The following is a 7500-nucleotide window of genomic DNA, read 5'->3' as shown; positions in this document are numbered from 1 at the left end:
CACACTCTATGTCTCTCACACACACACTCTCTCTCACACACACACACACACACTCTCTCACACACACACTCTCTCTCTCTCTCACACACACTCTCTCTCTCTCTCACACACACTCTCTCTCACACACACTCTCTCTCTCACACACACACTCTCTCACACACACACTCTCGCACACTCTCTCTCTCACACACACTCTCTCTCTCACACACACTCTCTCTCTCACACACACTCTCTCTCACACAAACGGTCTCTCTCACACACACTCTCTCTCTCGCACACACTCTCTCGAAAACTCTCTCTCTCACACACACACACTCTCTCACACACACACACACACTCTCTCTCTCGAAAACTCTCTCGAAAACTCTCTCTCTCACACACACACTCTCTCTCACACACATTCTCTCTCTCACACACACTCTCTCTCTCACACACACACACGCTCTCTCACACACACGGTTTCTCTCTCACACACACTCTCACTCTCCCACACACTCTCACTCTCACACACACTCTCACACACACACTCTCTCTCTCACACACACACTCTCACTCACACGCACTCTCTCTCACACACACACTCTCTCTCTCGCACACACTCTCTCACACACTCTCTCACACACTCTCTCACACACAGCCTGTCTCTCACACACAGCCTGTCTCTCACACACACACTCTTTCTCACACACACACTCTCTCTAACACACTCTCTCTCACGCACAGTCTCTCTCTCACACACACTCTCTCTCGCACACACTCTCTCTCAAACACACACTCTCTCTCACACACACACTCTCTCTCTCGCACACACTCTCTCTCTCACACACTATCTCTCTCTCACACACACTCTCTCTCACACATACACTCACAAACATATACTCTCTCACACACACACTCTCTCTCACGCACACGCTCTCTCTCTCGCACACACACTCTCTCTCGCACACACACTCTCTCTCGCACACACTCTCTCTCTCTCGCACACACTCTCTCTCTCGCACACACTCTCTCTCTCGCACACACTCTCTCTCTCACACACACTCTCTCTCTCACACACACTCTCTCACACATACACACACTCTCTCTCACAAACACATTCTCTCACACACACACCCACAGAATGATGGGGCAAAATGGAGAGGAAGATTTGAGCTGTATCTAACCCCGTGCTGTACCTGTCCTGGGTGTGTTTGATGTGCACAATGTGGAGGCAGCTTTTCCTTTAATCTAGCACCATGCTGTGTCTGTCATTGGATTATATGATGGGGACAGTGTATAGGGAGCTTCACTCTGTATCTAAACCTGTGCTGTACCTGTCCTGGGAGTGTTTGATGGGGATAGTGTAGAGGGAGCTTTACTCTGTATCTAACCCTGTGCTGTATATGTCCTGGGAGTGTTTGATGGGGGACAGTGTAGAGGGAGCTTCACTCTGTATCTAAACACGTGCTGTATCTGTCCTGGGTGTGTTTGATGGGGGACAGTGTAGAGGGAGCTTTGCTATGTATCTAACCCCGTGCTGTATCTCTCCTGGAAGTGTTTTATGGGGACAGTGGAGAGGGAGCTTTACTCTGTATCGAACCCCGTGCTGTACCTGTCCTGGGAGTGTTTGATGGGGGACAGTATAGAGGGAGCTTTACTCTGTATCTAACCCCGTGCTGTACCTGTCCTGGGAGTGTTTGATGGGGACAGTGTATAGGGAGCTTCACTCTATCTAAACACGTGCTGAACCTGTCCTGGGTGTGTTTGATGGGGGACAGTGTAGAGGGAGTTTTGCTCTGTATCTAACCCCATGCTGTATCTCTCCTGGAAGTGTTTTATGGGGATAGTGGAGAGGGAGCTTTACTCTGTATCGAACCCCGTGCTGTCCCTGTCCTGCGAGTGTTTGATGGAGACAGTGTCGAGGGACCTTTACTCTGTATTGAACCCCGTGCTGTATTTTTCCTGGGAGTGTTTAATGGGGACAGTGTCCAGGGAGCTATACTCTGTACCTAACCCTGTGCTGTACCTGTCCTGGGAGTGTTTGATGGGGACAGGACTTAGGGGACATTGGATTTTAGACAATGTTTAGGGTTTTAGACTTTTCGGAGTGAAATTCAGGAACACTTTGCCACACCAGGTGTGATATTAGTTTGGAACTACCTTCTATAATTCACAGTTGATGCTCAGTCGCTTATTAATGTTCAAACCTGAAGTTGATGGATGGTATTTTACACACAGGAGAAGCAATTTAAAATCAATGGGTCAATGTTAAAATAGTTGCAGGAACAGAGAGACCTGGGCTTTCAGTTCATTTTTACATCTTAAAGATTCAACCTGGGGCTCAGAATCTGTCAGTTGAATCTACTTTTCCTGTCCCGAAAACGTGTCAACAATTGTGTTGGGGAATGTGACAAAAGGTGACATTCCTGCATCCTGCACAATGGGGTTGGGAGGTTGTTTGAAAGGAGATTCAGAAAGTGTCAATTAGATTGTGTCTCTTTGCAGAAGTTGAGTATTTCACAGGAGATGCCTTGAGATAAAGGAACGTTTTACCAATGTCTGCGTAACTTTCAAAGTCTCCAGACGCATGAAGGGGGCAGAGATTTTGTAATATTCAGAGCAGGAGATGGCAGACAATCACAGAATTGAAGATGTGAGGCCATCTCTTGTTTCTGAATGTCAATCTGTAGCTTTTAAACTTTAGCCCTGGGCTAATCATTCCAAGTTTGCAATCCCACACTTTGCTGTTGTGGATTTTGAGTTGTAAATTTTCTGAAATTGATTCTGTAATAAAAATCCCTGCAGGATGCAATGATTCCCATTCTGTCTGCTGCTGCCAAGCCCCAGTTTGTGTCTCAGTTTCACTATTTATCAACCATTCCTACACTGCAGAATGAGGCCATTCAGCCCAACAAGCCTGCCCCAACAATAATCCCACCCACGCCCAAATCCCCCTGACACTAAGGGGCAATTTAGCAAACGTGCAAACTCCACACAGACAGTCACTCGAGGCGGGGAATCGAACCCAGATCCCTGGCGCTGTGAGTCAGCAGTGCTAACCACTGTGCCACCGTGTCACCCGGTGATGAGACAGAACATTTGCCAAAGTGCACAGAAATAGGCAGCATTGTCAGCATTTTAGCTGGAAGCTTCAAATGACAAAGGGATCTTAATAGTAGAGTCACAGAATCCCTGCAGTGCAGAAGGAGACCATTCAGCCCATCGAGTCTGTACTGACTCTCTGACACAGTATCTTACCAAGGCCCTTGACCCAGCCCTATCCCCGTAACCCCACACATTTACCTTAATCCACCGAACCAACACAGCTTTGGACAGGAAACGGCAATTTACTGTGTCCAATCCACAAATTTGGAAAATACTGGGATGGATTGAGAAATGGTTTCCGGGCAGAAAACAGAGCTCAGATACAAATGGGCCCTTTGGCCCAACTTTTCCCTGCCACCCAGTTTTTACCATTTAGCTCGTATCAAACGCCTTGTGTTTGGCCCAAATCCCTCCACACCAATCTTACCAGAATAACTGTCTGAATGCTTTTTAAAATATAAAATTGTGTCCGCTTCTACTACGACCTCTGGCAGCTTGTTCCAATCCCTCACCACCCTATGTGTGAAAAGAATTGCCCTCTGGACCCTCTCCCCTCTCACCTTAAACCTGTGTCTTCTAGTTTTAGACTCCCCTCCCTTTTGGAAAAGATGTTGACGAGCTTCTCAAAGAACAAAGAGAATTACAGCACAGGAACAGTCCCTTCGGCCCTCCAAGCTTAGAAGGGCTAAAAGGGGACATGAGAAGACTTTGGCGGATAGGGTTAAAGAGAATCCTAAGGCGTTCTATAGGTATGTCAAGAACAGAAGGTTGGTTAGGGCAAGTTTAGGGCCAGTTATAGATGGCAGAGGGAAGTTATGTGTGGAACCGGAGGAGATTAGTGAAGCATTGAACCAATATTTCTCTTCGGTGTTCACGCAAGGGGACATGAATATAGCTGAGGAGGACACTGGGTTGCAAGGGAGTAGAATAGACAGTATTACAGTTGATAAGGAGGATGTGCAGGATATTCTGGAGGGTCTGAAAATAGATAAATCCCCTGGTCCGGATGGGATTTATCCAAGGATTCTCTGGGAGGCAAGAGAAGTGATTGCAGAGCCTCTGGCTCTGATCTTCAGGTCGTCGTTGGCCTCTGGTATAGTACCAGAAGATTGGAGGTTAGCGAATGTTGTCCCATTGTTTAAGAAGGGGAACAGAGACTTCCCCGGGAATTATAGACCGGTGAGTCTCACTTCTGTTGTCGGCATGATGTTGGAAAAAATTATAAGGGATAGGATTTATAGTTATTTGGAGAGTAATGAATTGATAGGTGATAGTCAGCATGGTTTTGTGGCAGGTAGGTCGTGCCTTACTAACCTTATTGAGTTTTTTGAGAAAGTGACCAAGGAGGTGGATGGGGGCAAGGCAGTGGACGTGGTATATATGGATTTTAGTAAGGCGTTTGATAAGGTTCACCATGGTAGGCTTCTGCAGAAAATGCAGATGTATGGGATTGGGGGTGATCTAGGAAATTGGATCAGGAATTGGCTAGCGGATAGGAAACAGAGGGTGGTGGTTGATAGTAAATATTCATCATGGAGTGCGGTTACAAGTGGTGTACCTCAGGGATCTGTTTTGGGGCCACTGCTGTTTGTAATATTTATTAATGATCTGGATGAGGGTATAGTTGGGTGGATTAGCAAATTTGCTGATGACACCAAAGTCGGTGGTGTGGTAGACAGTGAGGAAGGGTGTCGTAGTTTGCAGGAAGACTTAGACAGGTTGCAAAGTTGGGCCGAGAGGTGGCGGATGGAGTTTAATGCGGAGAAGTGTGAGGTAATTCACTTTGGTAGGAATAACAGATGTGTTGAGTATAGGGCTAACGGGAGGACTTTGAATAGTGTGGAGGAGCAGAGGGATCTAGGTGTATGTGTGCATAGATCCCTGAAAGTTGGGAATCAAGTAGATAAGGTTGTTAAGAAGGCATATGGTGTCTTGGCGTTTATTGGTAGGGGGATTGAATTTAGGAGTCGTAGCGTTATGTTGCAACTGTACACAACTCTGGTGCGGCCGCACTTGGAGTACTGTGTGCAGTTCTGGTCCCCACATTACAGGAAGGATGTGGAGGCTTTGGAGAGGGTGCAGAGGAGGTTTACCAGGATGTTGCCTGGTATGGAGGGGAGATCCTATGAGGAGAGGCTGAGGGATTTGGGATTGTTTTCGCTGGAAAGGCGGCGGCTAAGAGGGGATCTTATTGAAACATATAAGATGATTAGAGGTTTAGATAGGGTGGATAGTGATAGCCTTTTTCCTCTGATGGAGAAATCCAGCACGAGGGGGCATGGCTTTAAATTGAGGGGGGGTAGTTATAGAACCGATGTCAGGGGTAGGTTCTTTACCCAGAGGGTGGTGAGGGATTGGAATGCCCTGCCAGCATCAGTAGTAAATGCGCCTAGTTTGGGGGCGTTTAAGAGATCCGTAGATAGGTTCATGGACGAAAAGAAATTGGTTTAGGTTGGAGGGTCACAGTTTTTTTTTAACTGGTCGGTGCAACATCGTGGGCCGAAGGGCCTGTTCTGCGCTGTAATGTTCTATGTTCTATGTTCTAAGCCTGCACCGACCATGCTGCCCGACTGAACTAAAACCCCCTACCCTTCCGGGGACCGTATCCCTCTATTCCCATCCTATTCATGTATTTGTCCAGACGTTCCGTAAAACTCACTATCGTATCTGCTTCCACTCCCTCCTCCGACAGCGAGTTCCAGGCACCCACCACCCTCTGTGTAAAAAAACTTGCCTTGTACATCTCCTTTAAACCTTGCCCCTCACACCTTAAACCTATGCCCCCTAGATTTTGAATCTTCCACCCTGGTAAAAAGCTTCTGACTATCCACTCTGTCCATGCCCCTCATAATCTTGTAGAATTCTATCAGGTCGCCCCTCAACCTCCGTCGTTCCAGTGAGAACAAACCAAGTTTCTCCAATCTCTCCTCAGAGCTAATGCCCTCCATACCAGGCAACATCCTGGTAAATCTTTTCTGAACCCTCTCCAAATTCTCCACATCTTTCTGGTCGTGTGTCGATCAGAATTGAACACTATATTCCAAGTGCGGCCTAACTAAGGTTCTATAAAGCTGCTATATCCATGCCCTCATTATTTTAGAGACCTCTATAAGAACACCACTAAGCCAACTCAAGGGAAAAAAAGTCCCAGAGTATCCAGTCTCTCATTATAACTCAAACCATCAGGACCCCTTGGCATCCCAGTAATTCTTTTCTGCACACTTTCCAGCTTAATCATCTCCTTTCTATAAGGGTGACCAGAACAATACACAGCATTCCAAGTGTGGTCTTACCAATGTCTTGTACAACTTCAACAACTCGTCCCAACTCCTGTATTCCATGTTCTGACCAATGAAACCAAGCATGTGGAATGCCTTCTTCACCACTATATCCACCTGTGACCCCACTTTCAAGGAGCTATCAATCTGTACCCCGAGATCCCTTTGTTCTGTAACTCTCACCAACACCCTACCATTAACTGAGTAAGTCCTGTGTTGGTTCGATCCACCAAAATGTATCACCTCGCATTTATCTAAATTAAACTCCATCTGCCATTCAACAGCCCACTGGCCCAATTGATCAAGATCCCATTGCAACCCGAGATAACCTTCTTCACTGTCCACTATGCCACAAATCTTGGTGTCAACTGCAAACTTACAAACCATGCCTCCTAAATTCTCATCCAAATCATTAATATAAATGACAAATAACAGTGGACCCAGCACCGATCCCTGAGGCACCCCGCTGGTCACAGGCCTCCAGTTTGACCAAAAAAACAACCCTCTACAACCACCCTCTGTCTTCTGTCATCAAGCCTATTTTATATCCATTTGGCTACCTCACCCTGGATCCCGTGAGATTTAACCAAATCCTGTCTGCTTTTGTTTTTAAATGTTTACATTTTTAAACACTGAAACGTCTTGCCCTTGTTGGGAATATCAGTGCGGTTTGAGAAAAGCAAACACTGATCCCACACTCAACACCCCCAAAACACAGGACTGAGCAGAGAGTGTGAAATGTGACTGGTGTGAGTGTGGATTGTCTTTTAAAAGTGGGTAAGAAACACTCCTCCATTTTCAAATCTTTACCTTGCTTATGTAGCGTCTCGGACTCCCCTGTCACTCACTATCCATCTGAATTAATCTCTATTCCTCACTGTCTAACTGTTACTCTCTGCATTGCTCCCTCTCCCTATCTCTCTGTTACTCTGCATCGCTCCATCTCTCTCTCTTCCTCTCTCTCTCTCCCTCTCCCTCTCTATCCCTCTCATCCACCATGTTGTTTATCGTTAAGGGGTCGAATCACGGAGAATTCAAACACTCTTTCTGTTTCTGTCTTGGCAGAATTAGCAACATGAGTGGATATTTCAAGACTGGATTCACACAATACAGACAGAACGCTGGTGAGCTCAGTACA

This window comes from Mustelus asterias, unplaced genomic scaffold, assembly GCF_964213995.1.
Source record: "Mustelus asterias unplaced genomic scaffold, sMusAst1.hap1.1 HAP1_SCAFFOLD_338, whole genome shotgun sequence".
Classification (NCBI taxonomy): domain Eukaryota; kingdom Metazoa; phylum Chordata; class Chondrichthyes; order Carcharhiniformes; family Triakidae; genus Mustelus; species Mustelus asterias.
This window is presented reverse-complemented; position numbering follows the sequence as displayed.